The sequence below is a fragment of the Sciurus vulgaris genome, assembly GCF_902686455.1.
Source record: "Sciurus vulgaris genome assembly, chromosome: 6".
Taxonomy (NCBI): domain Eukaryota; kingdom Metazoa; phylum Chordata; class Mammalia; order Rodentia; family Sciuridae; genus Sciurus; species Sciurus vulgaris.
In genome coordinates, this window is record NC_136466.1 from 74183255 (window position 1) to 74202474 (window position 19220).

Here is a 19220-nt window from a genome sequence, read left to right on the forward strand (position 1 = left end):
TATTACCTTTTCCCCCTCTATGGCTTCTGGTTTTTGAGTCATATTTGGAAAGGCATCTACTCCAAAATAACCAAAGAGTTATCCAGTGTGCTCATTTAACAGTAGTAAAGTGTTTGTGTTTAATTCTATTATCTATTTGGAATTTATCCTGCTGTATATTGTTTCATTGAAGATTTTTGCAACAGATCTTACACAATATCATGGCCATTTCTGTACTGATACAAATATCACTAATACATTTTCTACCCAATGCCTGACCACCAATTATTGGCATTATAGCAGACACTGCTGGCCTAATCCAGTGACAGCTATTTTCTCCATATTCTTTACTAAAAAGTCTTAACTTAGCTTGGGAAACTATCTCTCCTTCCTATGTCTTAGGGTAAAGCTTAGTTAACTTAAACCTATAGGCATCATCCTATTTCCCATCCCAGGGGTTTGTTGCATTTGGCATAGCTGTAGTCAACGTGACTTGGAAAAGGTCTGGCGGAAAGTTATGGAGAAAGTTTTCTTTTTGTAAAAGGGGTCCACTTCATGCTTTGAGTATAAATCATACTTGTTTTCCCCCCTCTTCTCTTTCTTCCTTCTCTTCTTCTTCTCCTCCCTAACTTCAGGGGAAGTAAGATTAACATTCTTCCCATCCTAGGCCATATTATCATGTCCTTCAACTCCGTCACCACAAGCATGAAGGAATCCAGACCTAGGAACTAGTGCCAGCATATCTGAGCAAGGGTTATCTCAAGGTCACCGTCTGGACATGAGTCATTATGGACTCACAGGTGCACCTGGAACCTAGTCCTGAATTTCCTTTTGAAAACTCTTTCTTCCTTCTTGTATGGGCGACAGTAGTTTTGGAGACATTAGTCTGCTCCTCTCTTCATCTCTCCTCATTTTCTAGCAAATCCATAAAACTTCTTTTTCATTTTTCTCACAATCTTGTCTTTGTTATTTGACTTGGCACTGGGGACAAGGACCAAGCTTTTAGTATCACTTTCACTCTTATAAGGCCTAAAGAGGGGAGAAATCTCTCTTATTTTCTTTTTTGAGGTATTTTCAACTTTGCATGGGATTCTGGGAACCAAGATAGCCAACTTCTACTTGTTGCGAGGAGACAGTCAAAGACAAAGCCAATTGCTATGTCTGGCAGACCAGGATGATGAAGAAGCTGGAGACCTGGTTGGTGTTGCATGTTGAATTAAATACCTTGCAGTCACTTCTTCTGGACTTGCGGTTGCATGAGAATACATTTTCTTCATTAAGGAAGGTGAAATGGCTGGGTGTAATGGCATGCACCTGTAATCCCAGTGACTTGGGAGGCTGAGGCAGGGGGATTGCAAGTTCAAGGCTAGTCTTAGCAATTTGAGAACTTGTTTCAGAATAAAAAGTTAAAAAAGGACTGGGGATATAGCTCAGTGGTAAAGCATGCCTAGTTTCAGTCCCCAGCACCCCCCAAAATACATTTTTTTAAAAGAGAGAAGGTGGATTGTTTGTTTTAATGTAGCATTCAAGTTCAGTGGTCCATAGATGTTGCATATAAAATGAAATGCAGTCATAGAAGAGCAGAACACCCTTGATCTTAACATTGCCTTCAGGTTGGTTTCTGGCCTCACATATTGATATCTTTACACATCTTTTGGGCTAACTCTGTGTAGCCTTACCAGAGCAGAGTTTTGATCAGAATATTCAAGTAGCTGAAAAAATATTGAAAAACTGAACTCACAATGTTATTTTAAGTTTAAAAAGTTTACTTATATTTCAAACAGAAGTTTTTTTAATAATTTTACCTTCTTAGATTTAATGGAAGCAGATCAATAATATATTCAAAATATACTTCTGGAAAAAACATTAAGAAAAGAAACAAAAACCTGTATATAGGGGTGCTCACTTTTTCTTTTGCCTCAGGCATGGGATGGCATTGTTGGATCCTGCTTCTATTTAAAATATTGTTGTTTGGTTCATCTTGGATTTTTTTTGCATTTTTTAGATACAGATGTATGTATTAGAAAACTCAGGATAGCAGTGGCTTAAGAGCAGTTTAATTTGCTCTCCTGTTAAAGCACTCCAGCAGTAGTGTTCCAGAGAAATGTGGTACTTTTTGGTGTCAGAGATCCTGATGCCTTCCCTCTTGCTGCCCTGACATTCTCAGGCCCAACATGGCTGCCTAATCTCCAGGTATTGCTTCTGAATTCCAGGTAAGAGGGGAATGTACCTTCACTTTAATGACACTTTTGGAAGTTGTACAAGACACAATGATCTATGTCATATTGACCAGTACTTAATATTTATAGAGTCTGGAGAAGGTGGTTAAGTGTTTGGGTGGCTATGTGCCACCTAAAAATCAGTTCTCTAAGAGAGAGAAAGAATAAACATTGGCTGACAACAAGCAGTCTATGCCAGAGTTCAACTCTGCCTTTTTCCTACCTTCAAAATTCTTGTTAACTAAGATAATGAGCACTATTAATATTTGAACTACTTTGGGTTTGCTATATTCTAAGTGATGCTTCTTATTTCTTTAGCCTTTCCATTGTATTAATGATGCAAATATTTCATCATATGACTAAAGCACGATTTACTTAATGCTTCTTCTAAGTTTGAATATCGAGGATGTTTCAATTTCTTGCTATTAAGAGTACTACAATGATGAGAACTTGCGCTCATTGCATGTGATATATTTCTGATTATCACTTTGGAATATAGATTCCTAAACAGGTTAAACAGTATAAGTTATTTTTAAGGTTTATTTCTTTTTTACTGACAAATAAAAATTACATATATTTACTGGATACACATCCAAAAAAACCAATGTCATGGAGCTTCCCCCTGCTGTCCCCATATTTTCTTCTAGTAGCTTTACTGTCTTATGTCTTACTTTTAAGTCTTTAATGCATTTTCAGTTGATTTTTGTATATGGTGTGAGATGAGGGTCTAATTTCATTCTTTTTCATGGAGGTATCTAGTTGTCTCAACACCATTTATTGACAAGACTGTTCTTTCCCTGTTATGTGCTTTTGGCACCTTTGTCAAAAAGGCATCCAAATTGGAAAGGGAATGTTAAAGTTCCTCTGTTTGCAGTCAACATGATCTGATACATGGAAAATCCTAAAGACTATATCACAAAAGTGTTAGAACTAATGAATTAATTTTAAAAGCTGGGCAGAGTGGCACATCCCTGTATTCCCAGCTACTTGAGATGCTGAGGCAGGAGGCTTGCAAGTTTGAGGCCAGCCTGGGTAACTTAGCAAGACACTCTCAAAATTTAAAAAATAATTAAAAAAAAAATGTCTGGGATGTAACTCTGTGGTAGAATGTCCCTGGGTTCAATCTGTAGTACTGAAAAAAAAAATAGATATGAATTTAACCAAGGAGGTGAAAGACTTACAAACTGAAAACTATAAAACATTGATGAAAGAAATAGAATAAAACATATATAAATGGAAAGACATTCTGTGTTCATGAATTAGAAGAATTAATTGTGTTAAAATATCCATATTACCGAAAGCAATCTCCAGATTCAAGATAATCCCTATAAAATTCCAATGATATTCTAGAGAGAAATAGAAAAAAAACCTTAAAATTCATATGCAACCATGAAAGACTCTGAATAACCAAAACAATCTTGAGCAAAAAGGACAAAGCTGGAGGCATCACATTATCTGACTTTTGCATTAATTTTATTTTTTAGCATTTATCTTGATTGGTGGATGTTTTGATGTTACCTTATGTTTCGTACTTGAGAGGACCTCATTGGCGCCCCAGCCATGTTACTGCCACATCCTTGGGGTCACAACACACATGTGCAGAGTTTCTGGATGATGTGATCTGAGTTTCTGTTGTTTAACTTTGGGGTATAAAGCTCCCTAATTCTAAGGATGGCTAATTTTCCAGAGATCCTCTGATTTGTTCATCCTATTTTTCCTCCTTGCCTAATTTAGCATCTTTATAAGGAAAAATTGTCCCCCCAAAAGAAAGAAACTCCAGCTAAATAAGCCCTAACAACCATTTTTTTAGATATGATTTAGAAATACAAAAGCCAGTTGTTTATTTTGGATCAAGTCAGCAGATTGTCATGCCTAAGGCCATATATGTAAAAAGCTCTTTGGAAGTTAAATTTGTTTTATTATAGTGGCAAGTGTTTTTATCTTTTCTCACCCATAGGCAACCGATGTATTTTTCTGCAGTCTGCTGGGGCAGGAGACTTTTTCAGATGAATTACCTCTTACTACACTCCTGAGACATCATTCATGGGGCTACATAGGATCTTGCCAGAAGTTATTTGGTGGATTCTTAAAGGGGACAGAAAAAGAAAATCGAAAGAGTCATTCCTAATATAGTAGTCATTTAAATCAAAGGTTTGGGTAAAGTGGTTTTTATGTCTGGGCCCTCTATACCTTTTTCAACACGGAATTTAAACAGATTGTTAAGTACTATGGTGGAAATAAAAAAATTGAAATCAGCGAGGAAATGTCAATTTCTCACTTAACAGCATTTGGAAATGCCTGCTCAGCAGGAGGCTTAAAATGTGGCCATTCTACTGTACGGCTTGTATAGATACAAGACAACCCACGACCCAGCTGAGATTTTGTGCTCCTGTGTTTTAGTCTTCTCTCTGCTGTCAGACTACCAGCTCATTAGTATTTAAATCAGCTCATAAATATTTCCTGGAAATTCACAGTTGCTTAACCTTTACCACTATTCATCTCCTTGTTCTCCTTCTTTAGTTTTACTTATGCCTTTGTTTCGTAGGCTGATGCATTGCAGAAGGGTGGATCTCATTACATATTAATCTGACTAATAAATGGTTATGAGAATGGAAAGGGGGAAGTCCTGCTAGAGGATAAAGATGAGAAATAGAGAAGGGCTGTAGAAGGAAATTTTACTCCCTTTCCTTTGTACAAATAAAATTGTATCTAATGATGGACCAAGGAAGCCTGTATAAAATAAGAACAGTCTAAATGCGTATGCCAAGGCAATTCGACCTGAATGAATGTTTCTTTCACATACTCTTTAAAAGCTTTGAAACACACGAAACGTTTCATTGGGGGTAGGCCCTGGATGCTCCCACTGGGGAGATGGTTGCATGGTTACAAAACCTCTTCTGTTCAATGTGAGGGCTGTAATTCTAATTATAAAATAATGATGACAGAGAGGGGCCAGTTCCATCATGATATTTTGTATGGTTCTTAGTATTCTGCCAGGGTTCAACACTAATACCCAATTTCAAGGCCAATGGCATTAAATGAGTATGAATAAAATTAACCAATGACAATGAGAGAAAAACATACATAACCTATTTCGTTGAATTTAAAGTGTCATTGATTTCATAGAGTTCTAATAAAGAAAAAAGGACTATCAATTAAATGATAATACATTATTGGTTGTGGGTGAATCCTGATTTTAGATATAAAGAAATAGGAATCAGCAAAATATGTTAATTTCACAGTAGATTGTTCTGGTAAGAATAAAGGCTATTTGGTAGCTATGTGATTTGGAAGCATGTTGAAAATAGTGTTAATTTCTTTAGCAGGAGCACCCACTCTAAGAAGCAATGACTTCCAATATTATATACCAAGAGAGGTAAGAAGTCACACAGAAGCAAAACTTTTAGAATAGACCCTGACAGTGTGCCCAGGATGAGGAGTGCTAAGGGGTCTTATCATTGGCAGTCTCATGTCATTTGATCCAAAGTTCTTCTAGAAATAAACTCCAGAATAAATAGAGAGACATGCCAGGCCCAGAGACAATGAGGGCTAAGAAGTAGCCAAACATATTAAATCCAGTCTAGAAAACTTAACCTGGCATTCAAGGGCCCATAAAATATGCCCTGATGACGTGTGTGTGTGTGTGTGTGTGTGTGTGTGTGTGTAAAACTTTTCATATATGGTATATAATGTGTATGTAATATATATAATTTTTCAAAGTTTTTTTCATCTTTTACTTTTCTTTATGTAATACATGCTTCCAACAAATTTAATTATTAAATTTTCTTAAACCTATGTGTTATCTTAATTCATGATCTTTGCTTACACCAGAGTTTGTTGACCTTGGAATTATTGACATTTTGGGTTGAAAAATTCTTTGGTGAGAAGGCTGTCCTGGGCATTGTAAGATTTTTAGCAACATCTCTGGTCATTATCCACTAGGTGCCATTAGCACCTCCTCCAGCTATAATAGACATTACCAAATGACAGAATCACCACACTGCTCACTCCATGCTGGCATTGTCAAAGAGTGAAAACTTTGGCATCGAATGCTCATGAGCTTGAACCCTGTCTCTCTGGGATGGATATTTGATTTTTTTTAAAAGTATTTTTAAAAGTATAACTTTATTTATTTTTAAAAATTTATTTATTTTGATGCATTGTAAACAAATGGGGTACAACTTGTTTCTCTGGTTTTACATGAAGTAGAGGCGTACCATTTGTGTAATCATACATTTACATAGGGCAATGATGTTTGACTCATTCTGTTATTTTAAAAATATGGACGCTTCACAAATTTGCATGTCATCCTTGCACAGGGGCCATGCTAATTTTCTCTGTATCGTTCCAATTTTAGTATATGTACTGCCAAAGCGAGCACTCCATTTATCTTTGAGGGACTGACTTTTTCTCCACTGTATATAGGCTTGAGAGGATTGCAGCCTTGGGGATAGTGTCTTACCCAATGTGGAACTGAGCTCAGTTAATCTCATACTTTCAGCATTTCTACCATCTTGAGCAGAATGATGGCAAGAGCAGGAAAAATGTTGGACTGAACTGAGTCCTTGTGGATGGCTGAGTTTCCTCTATCACCCTTCTATCTGCCCTTACTCTTACCCTTGTTTTGACTTGGGTTTCTAGATTCTCATGCTCTGTGCATGCCAGTGTCCCTCCAATCAATGACATTTTGTTTGTTGAACCAACACTCTTGAGACCAAGAGATCTCTGAGATAATAGGGCCATTACAGATGTCAACCAAAAAGAACTGTAGTCCTCAGCAACACAGCTAGGTAACAGTTGTGAAAATGTCTGAAAAATCTAAGAATCCAGGGTATTGTACAGTGAAAATTTGGGGAAGGGAGCCATAAACTGTTTACTCTAAACCTACATTGGCTACAGATAAGAGAGGCAACACATGAGGTGGGGAAAGTGTTGGGTTAGGAGGGCAGTTCATAGGGAAAAGTCATCGTTGACTCCACATTGGTCGAAGTTTTAAGCAGGATGCAGTGGCATCTAGGGGGCTGTTTTAACATTAAGAATGTGAGCGTTTTCTGTTCTTCCTTCTTAGGTCCCCCACCCTGCACCCCATACTGGGGATTGAACCCTGCAGTACTCTACCTCAAAGCTACATCCTCCACCCTTTAAAAAAAATTTTTTTTTCTTTTTAAATTTTGAGGCAGGGTCTCATAAGTTGCCCAGACTGTCCTTCAATTTGTGATCTTCCTGCTTCAGCCTCCTGAGTAGCTGGGATTACAGGTGTGTACCACCACATCTGGCTTGTTTTCTGTTTTTTCAATCCTATAGCTCACTCACTGATTAACCTACCCATCTCTCCTTTACATTTTCTAGCACTTCATAATTAAATATAGGACATCTCAGAATTTTCCTCTAGGTTAAAAATGTCAGAGCTATTTTCTGTTGCTTACCTGCAGACTCTACTTACTATTGATGACATTTGTGTTTTAAATCAGTCTCTTTACACCTTCAAATCTATGTTTCTTTCCTACAAATTAAAAATACAAAATTGGAAATATTTTTCATATTTCCAAAAGATGTCCTCCCCATAATCTCCACCTCTTTAAATCCCACCTATCCTTCATTAGTCTAGGTTCTGTGCTAAATATTAGAGATGAATGAGATATCACCTCTGTCTTTATGAAGCTCACTTTCTTCCTCTGACTAAATTAATATCAGAACCCAGACAACAAAACAAAACAAAAACACATTCTGAGTGCAAAACAGTACCAGCAGGCCAAATGGCATTGGCTAAAATTGGCTTTTTCCTCAGCACACCTCCAAATCACTTTATTTTGTGCTTACTCCTTGCTAATGGCCTCCCTTGCTCCTTTTCACCACTGAGTGTGGAGCTGGGAGGGAGGAGAGGGGTCCTTGAGCTTTTTATGCATTCATTTTTCTGTACCCTCAGCCTGGCTAAAGCTGCTGAAGTGTCTGAGATTCTGCAGTGCTGCTAGGTTAGCAGCAGGAGTAAATAAAAGAATCCAGGGTCAGCATTTTCTGTTTCTTATCTGATAAGCAAGGTCAGGTACTTCTTTGAACAATCCAGTTCCAATAGCTGTGAAACACAAAGAGACAAAGAGGGAAAGTTTTTCTAGAAAGGCTGGTGGTTAGTCATAAGGTGGTTTTAAGTTTTCAGCTTTTGTTGTAGGAGAGGGAAGTTTCCCTCATCCCAGGCTTCCCCTTTTCAGAGTGAGGAAAAAGAATCTGGGTGAAAGGTTCTTTTGTCTTCCTTTGCTCCTTGGACTGAAGTGGTTCCCAGGAGAGTCAGAACATCATTGCCATCAAGGTTTAAGGCCATTAGTCTATTTTCACTGCTTGTTGCTGCTTCCAACTCTAAATCCTGAGGCAGATGAAAGAGAAGGTTGTACAAGCAGGTGGCAGAAATGGTGTTTTGGAGGTCAGGTCTGAAGTGTGGGTCTTTGAGAGCTGAGGTTCAGGCCAGACAGGACCTTAGCTGTGAAGATAGTGAGGGTTCCTTTGTCTCTCCCCAGCAATCCTTGCCACGTGAACCCTGTGCACAGAAAGCAACCTATACACACAAACACCTCTCTGTATGCCTTCTGCTTTAACCCTCCAGGGGTAAAATTCAGTCTCTTTAGAACAAATTACATGGTTAATGTCATTCTGACTAAGGAAACAAGAGGACAGAATTTATTAGAGAAGCTGAATGAGTTGAAATCCTAGGTCCCAGCACAAACCACCCTCATTGGGCTGCCCATCCTTTGGTAAATTACTAAGCACCACACATTCTGTTTCCTGTGGACTGGTTCCTTTTATAAAAGTTTAATCAAATATTGGAAATTTCCCCTGGAAAGAGAAAGGCAACTTCGGTACTCTTTCAGTCAGCTATTTTTCTGCTGTCACTAAAAGATTCGACCAAAACAACTTGAGGGGAGGAAAAGTTTATTTGAGGGCTCACAGTTTCAGAGGTCTTATTCCATAGAAGGATGGCTCCATCCCTTGGGCTTAAGGTGAGGTAGAACATCATGGCGGAAGAGTGTGGCAGAGGGAACCGGCTCACATCATGATGCAGAAGCAGAGAGAGAGGTCTCCTCTTGTCAGATAAAAATATATACCCAAAACGACGCCCCAATTCCCACCTCCTCCAACCACATCCTACCACTTCAGGTACCACTCAGCTAATCCCTACCAGGGGATTGGGTTAAGACTTTTACAACCCAATCATTTCTCCTTTAAACCTTCTTGCACTGTCTCATACTTGAGCTTTTGGGGGACTCCTCACATCCAAACCATAACAAGTACAGAGCCCAGATTTTCCATTGGACATCTTTACCTGGATGCTACATAAGTGTCCTCAAAATTAACATGACCAAAGATGATCTCAACCTTCATCCACAAACTCCTCTTTCACCCTGTTTCTCTTGGTGGATGGGGCACTATTGTCCATATAATGCTTATCTAGATACCTGGGAGTTATCTTGGGACACCCCCCTCAACATTCCAGAGGTTAACAACAATTTCATATCTCTCAAACTAAAAAATAAATAAATAAATAAATAAATAAATAAAATAGCGGCTTGGGCCTATAGCTTGGTGGTAGATTGCTTACCTAGTATGCTTGAGGATGGGTTTGATTCCCAGTACTGAAAAAAAAAAAATAAACTTAGACCTACTGCCACTTCAGGACTCTGTTGTCTTGGGATAATTAGTGAGGGGAGGAAGACAGCCTCAATTAATATAGGTAAACCCAAAGTGACTTTGTATAATACCTCATTCTCAAATCTAGTCCCCTCCTCAAGGTAAAAACTGTCTATTGTCAGGTGGTTGAAATGTAGGTTTTTATAATGTTTATATATATTTACATTTTTAAAATATAAAAATGGAAATATATCATTTATTCAAATTATCTATCCTATATAAAATATTGCTTCCTTATTTCACCCAACAAGCATCTTGAGGGTACTTCCTGTCAGCATAAATCTCTCTTTTAACCTGTATAGTATTCCATCATGGAGAACATCAGTTCTCTTGCCCTTGGGCAGCCACCTCCCACACTTACCTTAGGAGTCCTACTTCCTTCCTTCAGTGGTTGGGCCAGTTGATGTCACAAGAATGGTCCAAAGGTGGTTAAGTGCCCTAATCTTGGCCAATAAAAGTCACGAGTGAGACTTGCTGGTTGTTAAGCTGAAGGTATCCCAGGCATCTTGTTCTCATATCTACAGCCTGTGAGTTGGAACATTCCAGGAATCACTTCCATCACTTGCAGCAATCTTCTTCAGTGTATAATCTGGAACTTGATTTCATTTTTGCAATCTGATTCTTGCGTTTCCTATATTTTAAGGATTCTTTATGATTTCTGGCTCACTGAGAGCATTATCTTTTTTCCTGGTCTGTTTTAGATTTTTAATAATAACTCTTGGGTCACTTCTGTTATGATATCTTGCACATGGCCTTGTAATTATCTATTTACTTATCTGTCTCCGGATAAGAGTCTTTACAGACAGACAATAACTAATTATCTGTCTGTCTGGCATTTGGTAGTCACTCATAAATGTTTATTGCATAACTAAATAAAAAACTGATCTTGCATATACTTTTTCTGGGTGGTTCAAGAGACTGTAATTCTTTTTTAAAGTACAAGTTTTCATATTACCTTGTGATGAACTAAATTATTGTTGACAAAGATTTATTATCCCTACCAGAATTCCATGAAAATAGTATGTTTTTCCTTACTTGACTTTATCTTTGTCCATGGCACTTTTTTGGGCATTGAGATGTGAGCAGAGACTTGGCATGTGCTTGAGTGGTAGACTTTGCCGTCTTAGGTGCCTATTATTCTCAATGAGCAGAATCTGCTTCAGATAGATGCTGGCTCAAGGAAGGTAAGAGACATGTGGAGCAGATCTGGACCCAGTCAACATCTTGGAGTTAGGTTCAGCCTACATAAAGTGAATTCCAGTTTATCTACAGATACATGAGTGAGAAAATGGTTATTGCTGTCTACCACAGATTTAGGGGTGGCAGGTTGTGACACAATATTATCATGGCAATGGTGAATAAAACACACCTACATCTGAATCACCTCAGGTGATTGTTATGAATGAAGTCTGAGCCACACCCTAGGCATAATAACCAATAATCTCTGGGTTGTTTTTAGAAATTTGTACTTCAGCAAGATCCTCAGGACATTCTTACGCTTACTGCTGAGATACAGACATTTACCATGCTATTTTTCAGTGACGTGGAAAGAGCAGTAGGTTAGCACTCAGAGAGCTGCTACATTCTCCCTACTAAAAACTGTTCTGAGAGATTTAGTGTTGTGAAAAAGCCAGCAAAGAAGATTTTATTACCAAATTATTTAATTAAAGCAGTGGGAGTTAAGAAACTTAAAGATTTCTTGAGGTGATTAATAAACAGCCTTGCTCAAAAAGCTATCCTTCCAAGCAGGTATCTACTTAATAACTGCTTGTTTAAATTTTAGTTAGTTAAAACTACTCAGCCTTTAGAACATCAATGACAACACAATACTAATTAATTAAACATGTGTTTAGTATGTGCTTGGTAAATACCAGAAATTCTGGAAGGCATTGGAAAAATCAAATATGCCTAAGATAGTGTTCTTACCTAAAGAACTTCTAGTCTAGTCTATCATGTTCCTTTTGTGTACAGATGTGGCAGTTTGGGAGTTTCAAGGAAAATAGAGGATACGGTTCTTGTCTTTCACATGCTCGCATAGGATGATATCATCCTTGAGTGTTTGTTCTCTTTGGGACCCACCTTGATTCCTGTCTCATGAGATAAAACCAATTTGGTCATTATGAACAATCTTCTTGATACTTTGCTGAATATGATTTGCTAATATTTTATAAAGGATTTTTGCATTTAAGTTCATCAGGGATATTAATCTGTAATTTTCTTTCTTTGATGTGTCCTTATTTGGTTTGGTCATGAGTATGATACTGGCTTCATAGAATGAAAGCTTCATGGAAGTTTTCCATTCCTCTCTATTTCATGGAATAATTTCTTTAAAGGCCTGGTAGAATTCAGCTGAGAATCCATCTGGTTCTAGGCTTTTCTTTGTTGGAAGGCTTTTTATTACTGCTTCTTTCATTGCTATTTATTGATCTGTTTAGGTTATCCATGTCTTCTTGATTCAATTTTGGCAGGTTGTATGTATCTATAAATGTATTAATTTCTTCTTGGTTTCCAATTTATTGCAGTTATCAATTTTTAAGTTAGTCCCAAATGATCTGCTGAATTTCTATAATGTCTGTGGTGATTTTTCCTTTTTCATCTCTCATTTCATTAACTTGGGTCTTCTGTCTTTCTTTTGGTTAGTTTGGCTAAGGGCTTATCAATCTTGTTTATCTTTTCAAAGTACCAATGTTTTATTTCATTGATCGTTTGTAATTTTTTATTCTTTATTTCATCAATTCAGTTCTAATCATATTTCTTTCCTTCTACTTGTTTTGGAATTGTTTTGTTCTTATTTTTCAAGGGCCTTGTGATGCATATTTAGGTTGTTTATTTCAGATTTTTCTTATGTAGGCACTAGTAGCTATACACTTTCCTCTTAGAACGGTCTTCAGAGTATCCCAGAGACTCTGGAATGTTGTATCACTACTGTCATTTGATTCTAGGAATTTTTAAATTTCTCCACTGATTTATTCTATCATGCATTTTCATTATTCAAAAGTTTGTTGTTCAATCTCCATGTGTTTTATGTAGGATTTTTTTTTTTTGGTATTGATTTCTAACTTCATTGTATTATAGTCTGATAAGATATATGGAATTATATATAATTTTTGTATTTGCTAAGAGTTCCTTTGTGGCCTAAAATATGGTCTATTTTGGAGAATGTTCTATGTGCTGAGAAGAAAGTATATTCAGCTCTTGGCTGAACTATTCTATAGATGTCTGTTAAGTCCATTTGATTTATGATATTTTCCAGGTCCCAAGAATCTTTACTGAGTTTGTGTCTGATGAGCAATCTACTGGTAAGAGAGGTATGTTGAAATCAGTTGGTATAATAATACTGAGGTCTATCTAAGGCTTTAATTCAAGTAGTGTCTGTTTTATGTAATTAGGTACACTAACATTAGGGAATAAACATTTACTATTATTATGTCTTCTTGTTGAATTTTTCCCTTTACCAGTATGAAGTGAACTTCTTTTTCTCTTCTGATTAATTTTGGCTTGAATTCTGCTTTGTTGGCTATGAGAGTAGCTACTCCTGCTTGTTTTGGGGGCTCTATTGGCATGGTATATCCATTTTGATCTGTTCACTTTCAACCTGTGGCTATCTTTGCCTGTAAGCTAAAACAACATATAGTTGGGTCTTGTTTTTTAATCTATTCTGCCAATTACGTCATTTGCATTCAATGTAATTATAGAGATATATTTATTAATTCCTGCCATTTTGATTTATTTCTAATGTTTAATTTGGCCCTGTTTCTCTTTTGCTAAGTTGCTCTTCAAATAATATTTGTTCATTTGTGAATTCTGGGGTTTGTTTTTTATTTCTTCTATGTGGAGTACTTCTTTAAGTAAGTCCTGCAGTTCCAACTTAGTATTCTTTTCGTTTCTGCTTATTTTGAAGGTGTTTGTTTCTACTTTGATTTTGAAGGATGGATGGCTTTGCTGGTATAGCAATCTTGGTTGACAATTATTTTCTTTCAGAACTTGGAACACATCATTCCAAGTCTTCCTGATTGTAGAGTTTGTGCTAAAAAATTGCAAGTAATTCAGATCAACTTGTCTCTAAACGTGATCTGAAGCTTTTATCTTGAGGCTTTTAAAATTCCATTCTTTTCCCTTATGTTAGGTATTTTAATTGTGTGTTTTGAATAGGTTCTTTTTTGATCTTGTCTATTTGGGGTTCCGAATGCATCCCATATCTGGATATCCACCTCACTCTCAAGGTTTGGAAAATTTTGTTATCATTTCCCTGAAGAGGTTATTCATTCCAGTAGCTTTCATCTCACAACCCTCTTCAATTCCAGTGGTTATTAAATTTGGTTTCTTAATGTTGTCCCAGAATTCTTATATATTTTGATCATAGTTATTTCTTTTCTTTAATACTGCCTAAATGTTCAAGTCTGTCCACTTTGTCTTCCAGTTCTGAGAGTCTATCTCCAGCAGATTCTCTATTCTCTATTAGAGAGATTTTCAACTGAACATTTTATTTGATTTGTTGTATCTTTCATTTCCAAGATTTCTGTTTGGTTCTTTTGCAATATTTCTTATCTCCTTATAGAATTTCTTATTCTTATCCTGCACTGACTTTCTTAATTCATTCAGTTGTTTTTCTCTTAGAATTCATTGAGTTGTGTTCTCTTGGAATTCATTGATTATTTTTATAATCATTTTTAAATTCTTTATCTGATGTTTCATCCACTTCATTGTCTTTGGAGCCAGTTGCTGGTGATTTATGAACTTTAGGAGATGTTAGGCTATCTTTTTTTTTCGTATTTCTTATATTCAAGTGTGGGGTTTTATGTATCTATTGGTATATATTTTCTTCCACTCTTATGTGTGGGCCATTTTAGGGCATGGCCTTCTCTTGCCACAGTGTCCTAGAATAAACTAGGAATAATCTAGTTTGAGACCCCCCTTGTAGGTATGATATAGGTAATTCTTTGTTTTATGTTCTTTCTTTTTTTTTCTTTTTCTTTTGGTACTAGGGATTGAACCCAGGGGTATTCAACCACTGAGCAACATCCCCAGCCCTTTTTTTGTATTTTCTTTAGAGATAGGGTCTCACCGAGTTGCTTAGGGCCTCACTAAGTTGATGAGGTTAGCTTCAAACTCGCAATCCTCCTTCCTCAACCTCCTGAGCTGCTGGGCTTACAGCTGTGTGCCACCATGCCTGGCCTAATTCTCTGCTTTTGCTATAGGAATGACTGAAATTTGAGTGTTGTTAATTTGTGTGTGGAGCAAGGTACGCTGTCTTTTGACTGAGTTTAGTTCAGCCACAGAGTCTCTCCCTTGTGATCTTGTTGAGTCCCTGCATATATCTAGTACCTCACAGAAAAAGTAGAAACAAACAACAACCACAACCAAAGCAAACAATATATAGCATTAAAATACATACCGAGTTCTTACTGTGACATCTATAACACTTATTACCAGAAAAACAGGAATGGGGGGGTCAGCAATTGCCAAGAGTAAAAACAATAAATAACCATGAACTAAATATGGCATAGCAGGTGTCAACTATGTCATGCACAACAGTAATAATTGCAACAACATGAATGGTGGGGGTGGGAATTATATAAACCAAATAGTTCTAAAAGGTGGTAAAAATGCAGTTCATTAAAAAGAAATGTGATAAGATAGAAGAGAGTTCAGAACATTCAAACTGTGAAGAGAGAGAATGCAGAAGAGGTGTAGCAAGTGATGGTTATAAACAGGAGAAAAACAGAACAAATGAAAGAGAGAACAAGAAGTTAGTGGGAGAAGAAAGGAGAAAAAAGGAAACAAAAACAAAATCAAAATAAACAAACCTAAACCCCTAACCTACAAAAGACAAGGCTAAAAATTAGAAAATAAAGAAATATGTTATGTATATGTGTCCACAATCCAAAAAGATCTTAATGAAAAGTGAAAAAATTATTTCCACTGAGGTGGTCAAAACAGAATGAGAATGTATGGTCCCTGCCTATGCCTAACGGTCCTTTCTGTTTTTTCTTGAGCTATATACTTAGAGAGTGAGAGGTAGAGAGCAAGGGCTGGGGGTTGTTGACCCCTTCCTCTTTTGGTGTTGCTCACCAAGCTGGCAGCTGGAATGGCCTAAAACTGAAGTTGGTTGAAATAGCTCTCAGCTTCTGTTTTCACCAGCATAAGGTGAAGGTACTGTCAACTGGAGTTTTGTCCAGAGAGACCAGATTGACACTCTCCAGGGTGGGGCGGCTGCAAGGTTTTATGTGGGAAGTTCCAGTGGGTGGGGCTTAGGCCTAATTAGGACTGAGGGACTTTTTGGATGATTTGTGCCCTGGAAAGATTACTATCAACCCACCCCTAAAGCCCAGCAGATGCAGATCGTGCTAGGAGTCTGGATCCTAGGAATCTCCCAGAAATTCTACTCACCAGGGAGGGGAGCCAATCTTTCACACACTCTGATGCTCACGAACACAACCTTCTCAGATTTAGTTCTTGAGTGTATTCAAATCCTTCTGTTCAGATTCCCAATCCTCTTTAGCTAGTCATGTGAGCCATCAGACTCAAAAGGAAAGTGCGTTAGACTCCCCTTTGTTTTTCTGACTTGAATCCCCCTGGGTATAATTTTCTTCATGCCTTTTTTTCACTAAAGTTCTGCTAGGTATTGCCTAGGCCACATGTTAGGAATTTGCTGAGATAGTATGACAATGTTTGCTATGATCTCCTGAGCTCCTGAAGCAGCAAGCTGCAGTGTGGCCTCCCCAGATGACTCCTATCTCAGCTCTCCATTTGCCAGTTGAGAAATGCATAATACTTCTCAAACACCAGTTCATTGTGCAGCCTCTGAATCAACTAAGTATAGGCTGCTTTTATAATCAACAGATTTTTTTCATGCCAAATCTTATTTCTCCCTACGTGTTATTCCTCCTCTTTGCAGTGAATCAGCTCCCATGCCACTGTTGCAGCCACAACCAGCTTGGAGCCAATGTATTCTTTCTTTCTCTTTTGCAGCTTTTGTGGTTTTATTTAAGCAAAAAAGTGCACATGAACCTTCTATTAATTTTCTTCACTGCACCTGCACAGTCTGGCATTGGGATTGGTGACTTTGATGGTCAGTTGGGCTGCTTTTTCTATGTTGGCTTTGTGGTTCTTGGAAGAAACATTGTGAGCTATATCAGCACAGGAAGATTTGTTGCACATTAGCAGCACTTTCAGCTCCTTACATTGTGGACCAGGAACTTCCAGACGCCACTGGGCAGCATGTGTTTTGTTTTCTTATTTGCATAACCAATGTTAGGCATCAAGCTCTGGTCTTTGAATTTTCTCTGCACCCTGTTGTCAATACCTCTGGGTTTCTACCAGTTACAGTTAATTTTGACATATTGGTCTGACTGGTGCTAGATGAATTTCTTGGTCCTCTTTTTTGATGATTTTGGCTTCATGAGAGATCTGAAGGCAGCCATGATGCCAAACAGAAATGACTGCCACCTTTGTAGGCAGTGTCAAGGAAGAGAAGAGCCAATGTACTCTTTCTTGTTCTTTGTTCAATGCACCCAAGTTTCTAAGTCTCTAAGATGCTCTGTCCAGCATTGAATTTTAACAAAATCCCTCTTTTCACCAATCTCTCTAAGAAGCAGTACTCCTACTGCTTGAATCCCAAGCCACAGAGTAACTAGAAATGCAGACTCCCTTTAATCTGCCATCTTAAAACTCCCCTACGGAAAGAATCTTTAAAGTAGATGACAAGACAAAATCATTTGTCTTCTCAACCTTGAATTCACTTTGGCACTTTTGTCCCACCATTCTTCCTAAGTATACTGCCTACTTCCAAGAAATGCTACCACTCTGCTTGTTAATCACTAAGCTGCTGAGTTTAGGGGCAATCACCTATGCTTGAGGCAGTTGGGGGAAGTTTCTACATCTTTAGATGACTATTAACAATCCTTTGAAGTTGTTTTTGTTTCATATAAGGTCTCTAGAGAAAATTAAAAGAAGTCAGTTAAAATCACCAAGTCACTGTCACTGTTTTTAGATGACCTAGAGTAAACTTTGCTCATTGCAGTACTAAATTTTCTATTGAGAGGTGTTCCCATTTGCCATTCTTAGAACAGGTATGAACTCAAACTGAGCATGCTCAGGAGTGATTGCCCACCTCTATTTATGATAAGTCTTTCCTATGTGAATATGTATAAATTTCCCCAATAAAAGTTCCATGTTGTCTTTGTTCAGAGAAACACTGCTTTGAGAATTATTTCCAGTGCATTCCTTATTTGCTGGAAGTAATAAACCTTTCTTTGCTCTTTTATCTCCTGGTCATATTTCTTGGCTTTGCACTGACCAAAGGGAAAACCCATTTCATTCAGTTACTAACACCCAGGTAGAAGGAAATTCCTGAACTCAGGTCCTGCAGTTCCATTTACTGTGTGCTAGTCCTACCTGGGCATGAGCAGAGGTAATAAACAATAAACATTCTAATGGAGCATTGCTATAATTACCCATGGCTTTAGGAAAGCATTTTCAGTAGCAGACAAAATAAGAGGATTGAAATTTTCAGGAAGTCTTGTTCTGTGATTAACATGCAGCAGAAGAAAGCATTGATTTGTGTTATTTGTCTCTCTGAGGTTTATCTTCCAACTGTGAAAAATAGGTCACTGAAGTAACATTTGGTCACTCACAATGTAGGTTACATGACATACTTAATTTTCTCCTAAAAATGTAAAATTACATACCTAGCAAATTGCCTTATGGCTTTTACTTCCCTTCATATTTTTCATCCAAACAACATCTGTCCTATGGAACTTAACTTCAGGGAAAGAAAATAAAAAGATAACTAGACTCATATCATAATGATGTCATTTTTATTATCTTGTATGGACAATTCTTAATGGCATCAAATGTTGCAAAATGCAAGCATTTCTTCAACAAGAATTGTGCCTTTGATGTTATTTTCTACCAGAGTGCCCTAAAAGGATATTTGACAACTGTTAAATAGGGGACACAAACAGTAAGCTTATGGGCTGAACTTCTTTGGAATTCTAGTGCCCTGATTACTTGATACAACTTGGCGGCTCTTAGAGTGCTATTTTCATCATCACGAAGCCCTATGACTGCCAGCAGTGATCCAAATGCTATGGATTAAGGAAGCTCTCATCCTTATTCCTGATATTCTTGAATTGGAATCCCCATACCCATTTGTCCTCTGAGGCAGATGCTTTTGTTATCTGTGATGGTTAATTTTAAGTGTCGACATGACTGGGCTAAGGGATTTCCAGGTAGCTGGTAAAACATTATTGTTGGGTGTATCTGTGAGGGTGTTTCAGGAAGCTGTTAGCATTTGAATTGGTGAACTGAGTAAAACAGATGGCCTTTCTAACGTGGGTAGAT

General features: G+C 37.5%; 1 pseudogene across 1 annotated transcript; it reads right to left on the minus strand.

Moving 5' to 3' along the window:
• Positions 1–16892: 16892 nt before the first annotated feature.
• On the minus strand, positions 16893–17343 carry LOC306664753 (large ribosomal subunit protein eL32-like; annotated as a pseudogene). The gene has a single exon. The product of its transcript is annotated as a large ribosomal subunit protein eL32-like (transcript).
• Between the last annotated feature and the right edge of the window lie 1877 nt (positions 17344–19220).